Source organism: Eleginops maclovinus, chromosome 21, assembly GCF_036324505.1.
Source record: "Eleginops maclovinus isolate JMC-PN-2008 ecotype Puerto Natales chromosome 21, JC_Emac_rtc_rv5, whole genome shotgun sequence".
Lineage (NCBI taxonomy): Eukaryota > Metazoa > Chordata > Actinopteri > Perciformes > Eleginopidae > Eleginops > Eleginops maclovinus.
Window position 1 is genome coordinate 13,341,637 of NC_086369.1, and position 18,398 is coordinate 13,360,034.

The window sequence follows — 18,398 nt, forward strand, 5'->3', positions numbered from 1 at the left end:
GCTGGATCTAGGTTAGTGAGTTTACATGCAATGGTCCATGTTTGAAGGGTAAGGAGAATTAATTTTGAGTGACAATCTGTAGCTTTAAAGGCATGCAAGCAGAGTTATCCAAGACAACACACACCCATCTTAGAATAAGTTGAAAAAGAAGCTACAATCAGAAAAAGAGGATGATTTTAAGGAAGTTTTGTGAAGGATCTAATTTCAATTGACATGACTTTTTCTTTGTAGCTCTACTAGTCGTTTTCAGACATCCAAATATCCATCCAATGCAAGGCAAATACAGTATACAGTTAAAGGTGATTTTTAGTCAAGTATTCAGCATAACCCATGCAAATGTAACACAAACATCCCGCAAATGGCCTTCTTGTTGGATACTTATTAATCTTCTCCCTGCCCATGCCATCAGCTTTAAGGCTGTCTAATGACTCGTAACGAAGGCAGTGCTCTGTTCTTAATGTGGGCCTACTGGGATCACCCCCATCACACCAGGCTGTCCACTCATCAGTTCCAAAGGACAACCCTTCCTTCCCCTTTCAAAACATGTTAGTTATGCAAAAATGATTTCTCTTTGTTCCTTTCTCCAGTCATGTATGTGGCGATCCCTTTGCAGTAAAACCCCAAATATTGAAGATGTGTGTGAAACATCGCACTAGTTCTGGTCGTTTGCTAGGAATAGACTTATATAATTCATCTGAAATGTGCCATTGCATCATATTACAACTTTTTCTGAACACCTCTTTCCTCACACTTCTATCCGTCCCAAAAAATATCGCTCCAGTCGCTCTGCAGGCGAACTCGTCACCTCTGTTTTACCTCTGGGTTTGCCTCCACTCCAGGCCCTAGCTTTTTTTCCAGGCCGCATTATTCCATTTAAACTTCAATCCTATTTACGGCCTATCCTTTCCCCTTCGCCGCCCGGGGCTATCAAACTATTCATCCAGCAGACTTCATGTCACTCGGGCCCTGTCATAAAAGCCTCTGTTGGGATCTGTGTGCTGGTGAAGGGTGTGTTTGCAAGCATGATGCAGATGAAAGGTGTGTGTGTTTACGGTAGAGAAGTATGAGGGTGCAAATTAGTCACACAAGTGTTTATAGTTCTGTAAGTGTGTGTAGGGTACAAACAAAGGGTGTGTATGTACATGTGTATATTGGGAAGTAGGGAAATAAGTGAGCTTGAATGCTATGCTTGCTATGCCGCTATACAAGCATTCAGGTGTTTCTCTTTGACTCAACAGCAGGTGGCCTTTTGCGTTCCTACATTTTGACAGACACAAACAATGCCAATGCTGCACTTAATAAAAGCGGAACATGCTTGCGTGGCAATATTTGGACACATGTCTCATGTCTTCATGTATTGTAAAACCCACGTCTGACATAGTATCACCAATTATCGTCCCGTTTTAAGGAAAGCTACCCCACTGTCAGCCAACTTGGTTCAGCGTTGCATCACGTAAAAGGTAGATATGAGGCAACAGAAGGCGCATTTTGGTGAAGATGCCTCAGGGTGGACGTGACAGGGAAGGAATGGCGGTAGACGGGGGTGGAGAGTCTAAAGCAGATAGATGGAGAGAGGTTCAGACAAAGTGCGAGGATACTGAGGAGATTGACAAGGACAAGGGAGTAAGAGAAAGCAACAGAGAGCTTGAACATGAGCTGTCAACTTATGGCTTAACAGGTTTTCCTCTTTGACTTCCTCCCTCAACCCAATTTGTGCCCCGGTGGAACCTCCCGGATCAGCAGAAAGAGGAAGTTAGGGAAGATGCAGGATAAAAGATATGCCCATCACCGTCCGCCTCTCCCCTGTTTTTGTTGTTGCTTGTTGTTGTTTCCCCCTTGTCTTTTACGTGGTGTCTCCCTACCAATTAGTCTGGAGGATGCTCCTAATGGGCCGCTGCAGCGATGTTTCAGGCGAGGCTCTTTGCTCTTTGGTGTGCCGGAGTCAAGGGGTGCGGGTGATACAGCGAGACAGGCGAGATGAGGGATAATGTGGGATGGATTGACAACCACAAGAAGGCATTAGGCAAATGGCATCATTAAAAAGTGCAGTTACCTGCGCCAGGCTTCATGTGGCGTCAGATGAGAGGGAGACAGGGGGGAACACATCGGGGCCTTGTGCCCCAAGCTTTGCTGCTCTGGAAATTTTGATCTTCTTGCTCTTCTTCTCCTGTTTTAATATCCTCCACCACTGGGCTTTCAGGCTCGCTCAGGAGGTAGAAACCAAAAGAGAGGCGCTATGTCCCTCTTTGATGCAGTGTGTGTGAGTGTGTGTGTGTGTGTGTGTGTGTCTATGTGTGTGTGTGAAGAGATGTACTGGATCCTAATGCAAAAGATTAAACAATTTAAACAAACAGCTAAAAGGTGTTCATAGTCAAAAAGATAAAGATTTATGGGCTCCAACATTGAACTCATGTTTGATGAAGAAACCAACAGCTGTGACTTTTGGTAAGTGATTTGTAATTGTGATACTTATAATTGTACTATTATCTTCTGCCTGTGTCTGGACATGTCTTGATTTAATGTATGTAGCCACAAGGCCTCTAACAATTCAATCAAAGACAACCGTGTCTGCTTTTGACACGGCATGTGTGTTTATTTGGGTTTGTGCATCTAGTATGTGTTTGTGTTCGTGTGTGTGTGTGTGTGGGCACATATGACCGTCCTCTGTTGGTGCTCTTTGTAAATGGCAGCCCAGGCAGCCAAGGAGAAAAGGGGATGTGAAATCATTTGACTGCAGAGATTCCTGCTGGGGCGCCTCTGGCTGCAAGTCACACATCCACACACACACACACACACACACACACACACACACACACACACACACACACACACACACACACACACACACACACACACGGTATTTTATGTTCACACAACTGTGTTATTGAAATATTATCTCTAACCCAGTTTTTTTACTGGTCCATAATATAGACTGTGTAAACAGCTGGTTAAGACAAACCATATCCTGCATAAGAAGAGCTTCTGTAACAGGAACCAATGCACCTTGCACCTCTGCATAGAGGAAAAGGCATATTACAATGAAAGTTCAACCTGTTGTTAAACCCTTTACTGCGCTTCCTGGCTGCTTAGTTTTTCTCTTCAAGATGCAACAGTGTGTATTTATGTTTTTCATTTTACGCTAAATACTGAACAAATGGGTTCTATATATGGAGTACATGTGTGTCATTGGATTGGAAGCACTGTCATTTTAAGGGGAGTTATAATGCTCATTCTCAGGTTCATATTTGTATTTTCTGCCTCTGCTGTGTCATCTTTCCATGCTTTAATGTTCAAACAACTCTTTATTTTTTATCATATTGGCTCTGTGTGCCACCTCTTTTCACCCTCTGTCTGAAACCAGAGCCCAGTCTGCTCTGATTGGTAAGCTGTTGTGATTGCTCAATCGCTTAGAGATGTGCCGCCCCTTATCCTATCACGCAAATGTGTCGGAGTCCAATGGATTGCCCTGACATTGGTACATGCATTCATGGTGTTGGTGCTCTCCTGACTCTTCCCGCAGTGCCACCATCAAGCCCAGATGTGTTGTAGTCCTTATCAGTCGTCACTTGCTACAGCAGAGTTGCAAATTACCATGAGCAATATTGATGCTGCATGTGTGTCACTTCCAGAGGTCTACACCTGATGAAACAGTTTTCTCATTCCAAACACAAATTGGATTCCGGCACTAAGCGTAGTCCAGGACTGAGGAAGTGTTCTCCTCATGATTGTCACAGACCGACAACTGGCTTGTTCCCGGGTGCAATAGACCAATGAATGAATAATGAAATAAATAAAATCAATGCCTCGCACATGTTTCAAATCCATAAACCTATCTAATCGGATCAGCGGAGAAATGGAAAGCAGTTGAGGCCTCACTTTCTCAGCGTTCCACCATTATGTAAATTGAGGCCAATCAAACTGCCGCCATGGAGAAGCTTTGTAATAGAGCGTTGATTAGCTAGGCGGCTTTGAATCAGCCATAAAAAGAGTCATATAAATGGGTAAATTCAGCCCGGCATAATTTAGCCCAGTGAACTTAATTTGACTCTGAAGTCACACTGTGTTATACATATGAACATTATGGTAACCATCAATGTTCTGTTGGAATTTATCTTTTAATCTTTGATGTTATTAATGGATTTCATGCTAACTCAGCTTAACTTTCACATCGGTATATCTCTATAACCAAAAAGTCCCCTTGACATTTTTAAGGAAAATCCATAAAACTCATAAATAATCACGTTAGGTATATGCGGGGACCTTTCCTGATTTGACAGGAACTAATGAGATCCATAATAATGTACCTCTTCTTTTCAATTACTACAATTATGAGCATGCATTTTGTTCCTGGCTTCACCAGAATCCTGGTTTAGCAAACTCTGCTATACTCCCTCTCTCCTCTCTGCCCTTGTTTGTTTTTATCGTCCCCTTCCAGAGTCAAAGATAGGTCTGGCCTGTTTGTGTGTCCTTGTGTGTCCCTCCGTCTCGGCCAAAGACATGTCCATGATTAGAAATAGGTGAGTGAGCACTTCCTCTAGTTGTGTCCCCTTTGACTCGCCGTTGTCCTATTTAGTGTTGTTAGCCAACGAATTGTCTCTGGTGTTTCCCCTTGGTGATGGTAAACTGCTGTTTCGGCCGACCTTGTTGCACATCGAGCCAGGTTGCAGTTTAGTTTGGTCTTCTGTGGACGTGTCCCTCATTTGCGTGTCTGTTTAGAGGAGGCTTTGAGGTTACTGTATGTTTGTGCATGCGAGTAGATGATGCCGTGATGGGTTGACAAATATTGAGGAACACATCCTTGTAGTGATGCAGCAAAATAAAAAAGTTGGAGTCAAACACCAATCCCTGTCACTAGAAGCGGAGCAGGGGGGAGGCAACAGGAACTATCAACAGAGAGACTTTAATTTACCAGGCAAGGCAAAAGAGAAGAGAATTTCCCGAACACGACAGACAAGAATCCAACCAAGGCTAAACAGAACCAGGACCTAAATACAAGCAGAGCTAATGAGGGGATGAAGGGCAGGTGTGCAGAAGGTCAGGTGGTTGCAGGGATAATTGGACACAGGTGGAACTAATAAGGCCAGGACAGACAATCAAGCCAGGTGGGAAAACACACAAAGACAGGAAGTAAAAACAGACACTGAGAAACAGGGAAGACAAAACACAGGATTATGACAATCATCCATGTCTTAAAAAGGACTTGAGACCAACATTGAAAAGTTTAGTGTTTCGGCTGCAAATGACAAAATTACTCTTCATAAACTGAATAAACCTAAGCGTTTAATTCCTAGAAGGTCAACACTTCTTTCGATGTACTTTGTTCTAACCAATCGAACATCATCAGATAAAGTTGCAGGCAGGAAACCATGAGCAGCCAAAAACTGTATGGGGGTCAGGAAAAACAAACTGCAGTATGCAAAAAGTGAAGCTCAAAAAAACTTGGAACTTCCTGAAAGTATTCGGACCTAGGACTTGAATAAAAAAACTTGGGACTTCCTGAACAATGTCTTGGCCCCACCAATGCCATGAACAGATATCTGTTTATGGAACCATTTTGTATAAACTGATCCACATGTTCTTTCCTGTGGATAACTGCAGTCCTTCATGTATTCCATAATGTGGACTGGTACACAGGGCAGTGACAGTGCATATCTCCTTTAGTGAGTCTTTGCCTCTTTTCACCCCGAGAGCTTTTCTCATCGCCGATATATAAAACCACTTTGTATGGCGATGTGCATATCTGCAGGCGGCACACCTTGCTGTACACATATCATTTGGTCTAGTGGCAACAGACCAGGAAGACAGTAAAATTCACACACAAGCACACACAGACACACACGATTTGCCTCCAGAGGTCCCCTTCGCTCTCTTTCATCTTTTATTCAAAAGTGCTGAGTGGGAATAAAAATATTGGACAATGCAGTGAGAGTGACGGGGGGAGGGGAGGGCGGTGTGTCTGTGGGTGGTGAAGACATTTGCGTACTCATCTTTTTTTCCGCCTGCTGTCGACAGGGGGGCTCTCTAATCATGTTTTTAGTAGTGTTTACTAATGTTTCATTCATTAAGCGCCAGCCGCCACGCAAGAGGCATCATCCATCCGCCAAAGTGGAGGTTATTATGGCCTTAAATCATCTCACAGTCTACCTGTTTGGTCGGCTGTCAGCGGCCGAGAGAGGCCAGCCCCTGTTAGCCCCCGGGGGAGAGAGGCTGTCACTCTCCCTCACTCCGTTCCTCTCCATCCTTCATTCTTATGCTTCCATATAACTGCTTCGTCTTGTTGCATCTATTTCTTTCTTTCTCTGTGTGTCACACCTGATATTACTGTCATAATATACCATAATCCATTTCTAGCTGGACTGAAAAAACTCCTAAAATATAGAGTGCAGGTAAGATTAAAGTAAGTATTGATGGAAACTCTACCATAGCATTAAAAATAACGTAATATCCGCCTTTCTGTGGACTACATCCTGTCCACGCATCAGGGCCTACAATTGTCCTTGCAGCGCCAGTATGCTTTGTCTCTGAATCTGCCCTCTAGCAGTCACACACACACACACACTTTCTCTCCATCTCCATTCTGTTCTTTCATCTATTCATCTCTGCCTCCCTCTCCCTCTTCCTCTCGCTGCCATCCTTCACTTTTTGCTGCTCAGCACAGCAATTATCGCCCCACCTCGCATTGCGGTGACCTCTGAGATGATTAAGTGAGATTACCTGTACAGTACTTGTGGCGAAAAGCATGCTGTGAGACATTTTGTGTGTGTGTGTGTGTGTGTGTGTGTGTGTGTGTGTGTGTGTGTGTGTGTGTGTGTGTGTGTGTGTGCAGGATACAGTAGCTACAGTCGTCTTTAGCCACAGGGCAGGTGAGCCCCTACAGTGTCTGTATGGCTGGCTGGCTGCTTACTGTATGAAAGAGGAATGTGTAGCGTAGCATACAAATGCAGTTCATCATCTGAGGCCTAAATGAATATGTTGGAGTAAAAGAGAAAACTGAAAGTAGAATGGACTACTCACTTACTTCAAAAAGCTCATTACATAACATGATATGGACAAATGAGGCCCACATGTATTAAGAACTGAGGAAGTGTTGTATGTGCTTCTTCAAAACAATACAGACAATGTACCCCACAGAACAAGAATCCATACATTGTGCAAGATGTATTAAAAGTCTTTCCTCACACCCCAATTTGAGAGCCCATGCCTGTGTTCGGGTCGTTGTTTCATTACAATATGCGTCTCATTAGGTGTTCGTGGCTCAGCACCACCTCCGGGTGGAACTTACACTAATGAGGACACTACATCTAACGAACATCCTCCTCCCTCTGTCCTTAATTACAGCGCTGTGCCTCTCCCCGAGCCAAAGCGGGACCCAGAGTTGCAGCGAAAAATCTGAAACACAAGAACCACGCACAGACCTCCTCATCCCCGAGAGCCGAAACAGAAGACACATGTCCGCGTTGTCGCTGCACCGTGTGTAGCAGCGAGGTTGCGTGTGTCTTTGTGTAGGCAAGAGGGTGTTTGTTCATTACACGGTGAGCTGTGCTATTATTTGATATTAGTGGAAACAAGCTGTAGGCTCCTGGGTAGATTGGTGATTAAACATGCAGTTACAAGTCCATGCGTGTCGCGCAGTGCGTCAGTGGATAATAACTTAACAAGGAATATAATGACTGATGCACTCGCTATTTACATACTGATGTAACCACTGTAGAAGGGCCTGTTTAATTGTACGGTAAACAAAGTTACATTTCTTTTTGTAAGGGCCGCAGTTGGCCTTAAGAAAGTACAAAACATGGAGCTGTGTGAATCAAAGAAACATGTTTTTCTATTGTGAGGTTCACATGATGGTAGACTTGCCTTCCATTAAATGACAGTAAATCATGTGATGTTTATCTGCCTTAAGCCTTTTGTTGCAGGATGCCATGACTTTAGATACGACCTCATCATCCAGAGCCTCTCGTTTAATTTGGGGATAAAAACTGTGTCTTATATGACAGTTAAGGAGGTAGAATAAAAACAATATGATTCAAAATACCTTTGGTAGATGCACGACGGCTCTGTCAGTTCTCCATTTTAACTTGATTTCCAGGCTCCAGTTTTGTGTTATTAAAATCAAAGTAGAAAAGATGCCTGGTGACCTATATATATATGTATGTTGTACACCTTTAATAGTTTTACACATCTAAAATTCCTTACAAATTCATGCACTAATTAGAATTCATTCCTTGTGATTCAATAAATCATTTAGCTGTGTGGAGCTGCTAAGCCCTTTAAAGGATGAGTGCAGCTAATCCTCCGTAATAGGCATGAATTATGAACAGAAGCTGTTGACCGATTCTCGGCCACAATAACACGGCCCTAATTGGTCATTTTCAGCTTCTGAGACCTCCACCACGCGGATATGCTTCCGGGCCTACATTTCCCATGAGCACCCGGGGTTATTATGTGCAGATTCATAACAATTTCTCAAAGATTGACCCATGGTCGAGGCCGCTGGCTTCTCCTCCCGCTCTGGCTTGGCGAGGATGTGAGGCCACTAATTAGGGCAAAGGGGAGATCCAAGTATGCCTAAAACTTTTGCTCCCATTTTCATTTTCCTTTCTCTCTCTTCTTCCTCTCCGGGGATGTTCTCTAATAGCTGAATTAAGCTGGGCCTAGTTAAAATGATGTACAGTTAAGGGGAGACCCTAACCCTAACCCTAGGTGGATAGGGTTGAAAATATTACCAAATAGATCCCACAATGACACGTCTCCAGATGATGTTTTCTGAAATGTAAAGATGAGGCATTAAATAAAACAGATGATAAATAAGCCAGACCCTTAAATTTGAACAGTTGAAAACATGTTGGTCTGGTATCTCGCTTTGAATCCTACCCGTGTGTTTGAATGCACCTTTTTATATGTATGTGGGTTGTGTAAAGCTTCCTCTTATTGCTCCTTCCATCCTCCACTTTCCTCTCCCTGCTCTCTCACAGCCTTTATTTCTTCTTACTACTGTGTCTCTGCTACCAAGGGCGCCCACAGCTTATAATAAAAGGCGTAGGATTTTAAATTAGAAATTAATTTGGATAATTTTTCTCCAACGACCACTCTCCTCCTGCCGTTCCTGCCAGAAATATGTTAATATATCATATTAAGTAATTTCTGGGCCCAGATACACATGCTTATGGAAAGAGAGACAGTCGTGTGTGTGTGTGTGTGTGTGTGTGTGTGTGTGTGTGTGTGTGTGTGTGTGTGTGTGTGTGTGTGTGTGTGTGTGTGTGTGTGTGTGTGTGTGTGTGTGTGTGTGTGTGTGTGTGTGTGTGTGTCTGTGTGTGTGACAGACTCATCAAGGTTGGATCTCTAATTAGCAAGGTTGGCTCTTTGGGCATGCTCAGTGCAGATTCTGCTAACACCTTAGCACTGCCGTCACTTAGAGCACCTTGGAACCAGAGATGACAAGCTTAATATAGGAGAGGGGGTATGGGGGTGTAGGGGGGAGTGAGGTAAGAACACCGTAGAGAGATGGAGGATGGGAGGAGTAGAGAGCAGGAACTATATGTAAAAAAAGGGAGTAGAGTGATGATTGGGCGTAACTGTTTTTCGGGCCTTGGAAACAAACATGACGCTGATATATAATCACCATTTATGCTGATATAGCAAACGTGCTGGCAATGGATTTTTACACATCCAACAGATAGCCATACTTTAGATCGAAGGCCATCATTCACTCCTTTTAGCTCTATTTTTGGAGGAAAACACTTGACTCTTTAGCTGCTTAATGCTCTGCCAGCTATAGTCGTCCATGGCTGTGTGGCTTCTATTATCAAATATACCTGTGCTGTTCCAGCGTGTGTGTCCGTTTCATCCAAAGGTATATGAGCGTATTTCCATGCTCTGATGAACTGAATCATTCCCCCACTATGCAGAGAGAAAGATGGACATAATACGCTTTGCTACTGCTGCACACGCTGGGAATTGAATGGGTAGAGAAATGTCATGGCAGCAATGGGGGCGGAGTGAGCTGAGTGGAACCTGTGTGCGTGTGTGTGTGTGTGTGTGTGTGTGTGTGCATGTGTAAGCGACTACAACCTGAGATCAACTTCACATTAAGAAGTGCCCCGTGGGTAGTTTAACAACGAGAGGCTGGGAAGAAATATGCATGGCAATGAGACAGAGAGCGGCGGGGTGATGGACGCACACATCACGCTGTGTGTTTTGACCAAACACTGTTTAATCTGTTATGGATTTTTCTCACCTTCTCTATGTTCCTCTCTATCTCCCGCCCCGCATGCCTGACACTTTTTATGTGGCTCTCCTCAGGTCTAGCGACTTTCCATGCCTCGTGGCCGGTGATTAAACAGTGTGTCATGATTCAAAGTCAAATCTGCCTCCGCCGTGCAGCGGGGAGCTGTCATCTTGCATGTTTTAGGAATCAAATTAGTTTTCAGAGTCTCCTGTAGAAACTTTGCCCCCTCCCCCCTCCCGTCCTGACTAGCCACCAAATCTTTGCAGTTAATCAAATGTTTTCAAGAGGCACCCAGAGGACCCTAGTTGAAGGGAGAGAAACAGAGCATTCCCAATTACAAAATGTTCTTTGAATCCTCAATTGTGGAAAGACAAACTGCAGTTAAAAGGGACTCCAAAGCATCTTTTGCATTATTAACAACCATGATGTAACAACAAAACAACTTTTAGGAGAGGGGGGACAAGCTTACAATGCGCCAACTGCGCCTCCTCATTGAAAAAAACAACAACACATAAAAAGCAGCGGCGATAATGCATTTCACAAATGTTTAATTAGCCCGTATTAATCAAAGGCTTTCCTCTTCCCTTTCTCCTCCATCTTTTCCTCTCCCCTTTTCTTTCTCTCTTCCCTTCCCTTTTTCTTTTTGTGATAGATCTGCAGCATGACCCCCAGTTAATTGAAACCCAGGAGACTCTTCTTGCATAAAATCAGATTTATCTATCCATAAAAGGATTTCGTTAAAAATAGTCCAAATCCAGTGGCTCACAACTAAAAGCCTGCAGCTACCGAGGCGAGCCCGGCTCCAACCCCTTTCGCCCTCTCTCAGTCGCCACGGTGAAACAAGTGCTGCCTACTGCTAACTAGCTAGGGACCCATTAATTAATTGCAGGAAAACACAGACATTATGTCTGTGGGGCACATTTTTTTCTCCCCAAAAAGAAAGAAACTGTGTGTGTGTGTGTGTGTGTGTGTGTGTGTGTGTGTGTGTGTGTGTGTGTGTGTGTGTGTGTGTGTGTGTGTGTGTGTGTGTGTGTGTGTGTGTGTGTGTGTGTGTGTGTGTGTGTGTGTGTGTGTTGTCCCTCATCCACAGCTCTTGTGAACTGTCTCAAATGTCCCCCAGACTATAATAAGAGGAAACTAATGATGGGCCGTAGTGATAATGAAAAACCATGCATCCAACAAAACACTGATTCTGTGAGACAGGTCAGATGAACAGCTGGCAGAGAGACCGTCCACTCTGTCTTTTTACCAAGAAGCAGGAAGTGGTCCCTTACTGGTAAACAGAAATGAGTCTCCTGCAAATATTTAAGAGTTTAGGCAGAGGTAATTCACTCTGCACAGAAAGTTAATCGTGCAGTTTGGGGAACACATATTGTTTTAAATTGGAATGAACAACTCCAGATATGAAGTCATACATTTATTGCCTGCATGTTTATTGCCACAGTGGTCGTTTGGGACTGATAGTGGCCCGTGTCCAAATACCTCTGGATTTATAGCACCTCGGTCTCCCCCTTTCACTCCCCCATGGTGAACGAGGTGTTTGGATCAGCTCCAGCGATATTGGTGCTGCCACGCCTTCTTTAAATATCTGGGAAGCAGGGGAGGGTTCAGGAGCTGGGTATACTAATTAAAGCGGCCTGGGAGAGAATGCACAGGAAAAAGCAGGGACGTCCAGCCTGGGGGGGCCTATTATTGATGCAACACCCTGAGGACAAAGTCACATATGGGCCTCTCTATCTGTAGGCCCTCCTTTTTAATTCACTATCATTAAGCATAACCTCGCTCCCGTGCAACCACTGGCATTGCGGGAACACGATTACACTGTGACGTGCATGTGCCTGCTTGTGTGGATTCGTGTGGGTGCATATTTCTGCATTTATTTGCGTGTGTGCGCCTTGTTTGGCTCTGAAGTGATACATGATGCGGCTGTGTTGTCTCTCCAATCAGTGCTCCAAGCCTCCCCCCTTCTTTGCTTCTACAGGAAATTAATAGGCGGTTGCCACTGATGCGTTAAATTGCTTTGCGTTGGGCACCGCAGACAACTGGATTATTTATTCTTTGTATTCTCCATATTGGAACAACTGCCTTCTGCTTTGCTATTGTTTTTAAATGAGATCTTGTTTCCCAGTGCAGCGTTCAGAGATACTGTATGTAATTGTTCCAAAGCGTCACATAGTTGGAGGTTTGGTATTCTGTCGTCTGATGTTTGATCAAACATTTATTTCGCCTATTTTATGAATACCTTAGAAAATGATGCCCAAAATATGAATTCAAAAGTGATAACAAAAGGAGATTTGCTTCCAGTCCAACGTCTAAGTGGTGCCCTGTCAAAGGTTTATGGTTTCATAAAAGGATAGAAATGATCAAATCTAATAAGTATTACACATATTTTACTGTTTGCCAAGCGTGGATTTACTGGCTTTATATTTATGTTGGCATTATTAAAAGAAGTCTATTCTCAGTCAGTAGCATAAGCCAGCTGTCTGGAGCACCCACCGGTTAAAGTGTGTCTGCACTAACACAACTTGTGGACTCAAAATTAAGAACTCAATGAAGGGCATGACAGTTCTTCTCCAAATGAACAACACCCTCTCTGTGCACACATTAGTTCTCCATGAGACATTTAAAGACTAATGAAATCACATATTTTCAAGCACACCGACTGCCCTCTCAAAACTATTGAGAGGTTATGAGGCTAAGTGATGGTAATTCCAAATATATCCAAAAGCTGTACTGCAAAATGTGCACTTTTATAATAAACTTTATGATAATTATTTTGAATACATGTAATTGTTTTTCAAGTAGCTTTTTTTTCAGTGGTAAGGATTTGATGCAAACTGCAGATTGATCAATAATGAAGACGCTAATTCAAAGTCTTACCAAATATTAAGGCTGATATTTTATTTCCTATAATGGAGAAAGATAACGATTTAAACTCTTGTTTAAAATGCAGCATCTCAGTGCTCAGTGCTCTCAGTACCCATGTGGCTCTGCTCCTCTATATATGTAAGGTAGGAAGGAAAGAAAGCCTGCTGTTTCCCTCTGGAGTGGAGGTCTCCTCTCCCCCCGCTGGACCACTGTCACCGGAAATCTCCTTCAAGCCCCTGCTGCTGCCTGGTCTGGCATCGCCTCACACTGCCTCCGCACATATGCATGTCATGTGGTGTCAGCGCCAAGGTGTACTCTGACGTTATGGGGCCTGATGGTAGCATATTCCCCGCTGATAGCGATGATTGCCAGGTATATCGCTGAGTGTGTGTGTGTGCCCTCTTAGCCCGCCCTTCACGTTATGGGTCTTTGCCCGAGCTGACTGCTTTGCCCCCTGCTCCTATGTGAGTCCGCAGTGAGGATTCAACATGGCAGCTGCAGGTTTATGAGGCCGCCGACCCTACACCCGTGTTCTCTATGCTCTATTTCACCTGGCTCTCCATCCTTTTGCCCCCGTTTCTTAACCTTCTTCCACTAACCCTCCCATTTTTCCATGTGGCTGAGCTTGGAGTAGAAGGGGGTGACTCAAACACTGTGGCTTGTGTACAGAGGATCATGGCTCTGCGGATATTTTGCAACCCCCAGTTCAATTTAAGGAACGTGCAATATGGTATCCAATAGGGATGCACGATCAGGAAAAAAAGACTCTAGAATTGCCACGAGTCACGACATTGGAGGGAATAATCATTTGTCTCATCATCATTGAAAAGGATCTGCACCAAAGAAAGATATTTTATCAACACCATAAAATACGAGTTGTAGGTGTGAACATGCAACAACACAAAAATCCCTCATTCAGATTAATATTGAACTATATTTTGCACTAGCCCATATTACAAGTTTGATTAAATTACGATTAATTGTGCAGCCATAGATCCAACAGTACACACTATGATGTGCTATATACACAAACACCACACAGACATCATCCATTTGCTTGTCTTAGTGAAGAAAAAAAGACATAACATAGAAGGAACCATGATATGTAAATACATGGCATCCACAAAAGTTATTCAGATAAGGCCTAGGATGAGCTTTTTCCACTTGTAATAAAAACAGCACTGAGTAATATTCAACTTAGCTGTAATTTAGTATGACATTTAGTAGATTTTCCTCTCGCACACAGCGCAGGCCAGGCAGCACCCATGGGAATCTCCTCTCCTGGTACACAGTTAACATTCTGCATTTGTCCGGCACTCTGTAATTTATTGGATCTCATCTGTCCAGGCTTTGATTTATATATTGATTTGAAAAATAAATAAAAGTGATAGGAACCTGCATTGGGGTGTAATGATGGACTGTGTCGACATGCAGGAGTAGGGATATGAAACATTGGGAGGAAATTAGATATTATGCCCCCAAGACAACTGCAGCCAGCAGCACATTCATTATTGGCTGGATATTTATTATTAAGAATTTCTCTTCATGAGTGACTGCAGCGGAATATTTCGGCCCTGCTCGAGCTAACAAAACGGTGTGTGTGTGTGTGTGTGTGAAGGTGTGTGTGTCTGTACAGTATCTGTACGTGTTTGCATGCGCGTGCACAAATGTTTTCTGCCATGTTGTCAGAGGATGCTGACAAGCTGAATACAGGAAGGTATGGTTTGTCATGTGTTAAGCTCTTTATATGACACACACATATGCTGCTGTACAACCTCCTCAGGTAAAACTAAGAAATACACGCAGTAGTACATGTTTAAAACGCCATGATCTTGGTTAAACTATTCAAAATTAAACCCTCCAACTCCATATTTCCACCTGACAGGACCACATTCATGGAAACTGTGGGGTAGAAAAACACTAGACAGCTGTTAAACACCAAAGCTCCTTGCCAAGACTTCCTCCAGTTTTAATCACAGCACAGTGAATTTTAAACAGCAGTATAGAGGGGCCGCTGTCCAAGCCCCCAGAAATTGTATTTCATTTTTTTCCCTCCCACCTCTCCGCTCTAATCCACTTCAATTATGTTTCCTCCCATTTCTCCTGATCACTTTACAGCTCAGCAGCACCTGTGCTAATTGTGGCGGCGATGATCGCTGATATGTTTTGCATCCTTAAAGGAGTTTGAGAGGGGGACGACAGATAAACATCTCGCCCCGGGGCTTTTTGGAAAGCGTGGCTCAGTCTAGCAGATGGCCATCATATTATATGAGAGCTCCTCGCTGAGGCTGGGGTACGGGTGGGTGGGGTGTAATGAGTCCGAGGTAGCAGGAGGAGGAGGAAGAGGTGGGGAGGGGGGCTGATGTGGACAGGGAAGGATAAAGGGAAAGGAGGAGAGATGGGATGGGAGAGAAAACTAAGGGGAAAAAAGGAAATGGACAGACCATGGACAGAGAGAAAGGTAGAAAGGAAAGATGAAGAAATTAGGAGAAAAAAGGGCAATAGTTTCCTATATTTGGCAAAACATTCATATATGTTTTACTATCTAGCTGAGAGTAAGATGAGAAGATTAATCCCACACACACATAAATACAAAGATGTCACTAGGAGTCGGTTAGCTTAGCTTAGCATAAGACTGGAACCGGTGATACAGCTAGCCCAGCTCAGTCCGAAAGCATCAAAAGCAACCTTTCCACACGTCAATAGTTCACTTGTGTTTGTGTTATGTGTTTTACTTAATTACCTCAAACTCTACGAATAAAGATGAGTAAAAACTATGCGTGGTTGCCTGGTAACCTGATGGTGAAGACAACTCTAGTGTGCCTAGCAAAACAGTAGCATTGCCTCATAACCACAACACAGTGTCTAAAGGTTTCTTAAAAACATGAGCAATTCCAACATTTTTCATGAAAACTGTTGGAATTGGGTCTCAGCTCAACGCTAACAACCTCATCTTCTCTGCAGTCTTTCTGTTTGTTTGTGTGTAGGTCCTATTTAGCAAAGGACGACAGGGATTGTGTTTGTGTGTGTGAGAGAAAGAGCAGGTGTGTGTGTGTGTACATGTCTTTGTGAGAGTGGCCGCGTATCCCTCACCTAGCCACCTCGCTGCCCCCCCCTGAACCGATTGCCCCCATAATGAATGTGCTGCCAGCCCTCCCTGCTGTGGCTATCCGAGGCCCGGCCACATATTATATAGCAGCCCATCTGAAGTGGACCGCATATTATATAGCAGCCCATTTGCTGGGATGATGAGCTCCGGACACCTCCCATTATTTATTAGGAAGGGCCACAGTAGAGGTTGGATGGCCTAGAATACAACATGTGTGTGTGTGTGTGTGTGTGTGTGGTGGGGGGACGAACAATATGGTGGTAGTTGGAGAATGAAAAGGTAAAGAAAAAAGTACAGATGCTGGCCTTTCTACATTTAAACTCTTATTTGTTTCATCATACAGGTTTTTTCTGAGTCATTCACACAGTCACCGCCTTCTAAAAACACCTAAAGTCACTTCTGCTCAAAACGTTTGTGTAAAACAATAAAAAACAGCTGACTTCAGAGACAGGCAAATTCCTATGTGGCTTTGAAAAATGGCTGAAACCCTCAGCGTTCTAACAGGGGTCAGCCTGCTTTGTTAGGTGTGTTCTCCTGGTGCTAAAAGACAAATGATGTACTTTGCCTTGGGTCAACTGGGCTTTCCCATCCCATAATGACCTTTCAGGGAGCTGCAAGAGAACAGCAGTTCCCATGGCGATGAAGCAGGACTTTACGGCGCACGTCAAACCTATATATAATGGCAAACTAATGTTGTTACACTGCTACATGACCTCTCGACCTTCTAACGCACTGCTTTACCTTTCATCCATCATAAAAAAACGTGTTTAGCACGGAGTCATGAAAAAAAACACAAAGTGTTTTCCCCAATTAGAATCTGGAGCCAAACAAGAAAATCATTTCCTGTTTTCAATCGAGTTACATGCTCCCCATATGTTCAACACAGAACAACTTCTGTGTGTGTGTGTGTGTGTGTGTGTGTGTGTATAGTGCTGCACTGCCAAAGGTTCCCTGGAGGAGAGAGGATCTCTGTCAGTTTGTCATCAGACACAAGCTGTCAAATTTTATGAAATACCAAATTACTAATTGGCCCAGCGTTGGGTTTCCCGCCTGGAAGTGAGACTGTAATATCGAGGCCTCTATTAGGATCACAGGGAGAGCCACACTCAGCGGGCTCCTGCTGAGCTGGCAAGTCTTTTCCATTTCACACCATGATATGGCAGCGAAACTCGCACACATGAAGAGAGCATCAAGGACAAAAGACTCCTCAAATGTTTTGCTAAAATCTCTCCTTGATTGGGCGGTTTAGGTTTGCAACCACAGTGAGATTTTCCATTTATTTTAATATAGCATTTGATTGACCTCTCTCAGGACCTTCTCCTCTCACCTGTATGTCCCTCCAGAGGTCAGAATAAATGGTCAGCTGCCGCAGGGCATTTGACAGCGACGGCCAGGTCCAGGGTTGAAGGACGGTGTCTCAAATCACTCTGCAGCCCTGCAGCTTACAACTCATTAAGCTGGGGACAAGAATTCTGTCATATTCTGAGGATTATTACTCCTAGTAAAATAGCACTTTAATAATACTTTACAGTTTACCAGAGGTGTCTTCACTAATTTGTATATGAAGAAAACTTCCTGTACAGAAATTGGAAAAAGTAACTGTGTTTTTGTGCACCCTAAGCATGGAATATGTTGCTGTCAGACTTTATCTGGGTGAACTGATCTCATCAAATGGGGAGGAGGTGGCTCACTGGGTTGTTGCGCTGATGTTCGGATGGGGAGAACTGGTTCAATCCCCACTGCAGTCAGCATGTCGCTGTGACCTTGGGCAAGAGACTTGCCTTACCGAAGTTGCTTCTGTGGTGATTGTCCACAGTATTGAGTATATGTGAATGGATTTGGATAAAAGCGTCATGTAATGTGAAAATGCATTTAAATAAAACAGATATGAATCAGATTCCTCTAAATGTCATTGTTTTCAGATTCTACCCTCGGTTACGATACAGACTTTTTATAGTTATTTTAAAATATGAAATTCCCTTTCTTGATTTTTTTGTTGCTCTCTGTCTTGTCCAGGTCTCCCTTTACGGGGTTTCATCATTAAGGTCGAGCTTCTGATAATTTAAGCACACATTTATACGTATATTGCAACAGGATAAACAGTGAGCTAGGCATCACAGGTCCCAATGATTATCTGAATTAAATACAAAATGCACAGTGATATTTTTAGTAATGCATGGATTCAGTGCAGGT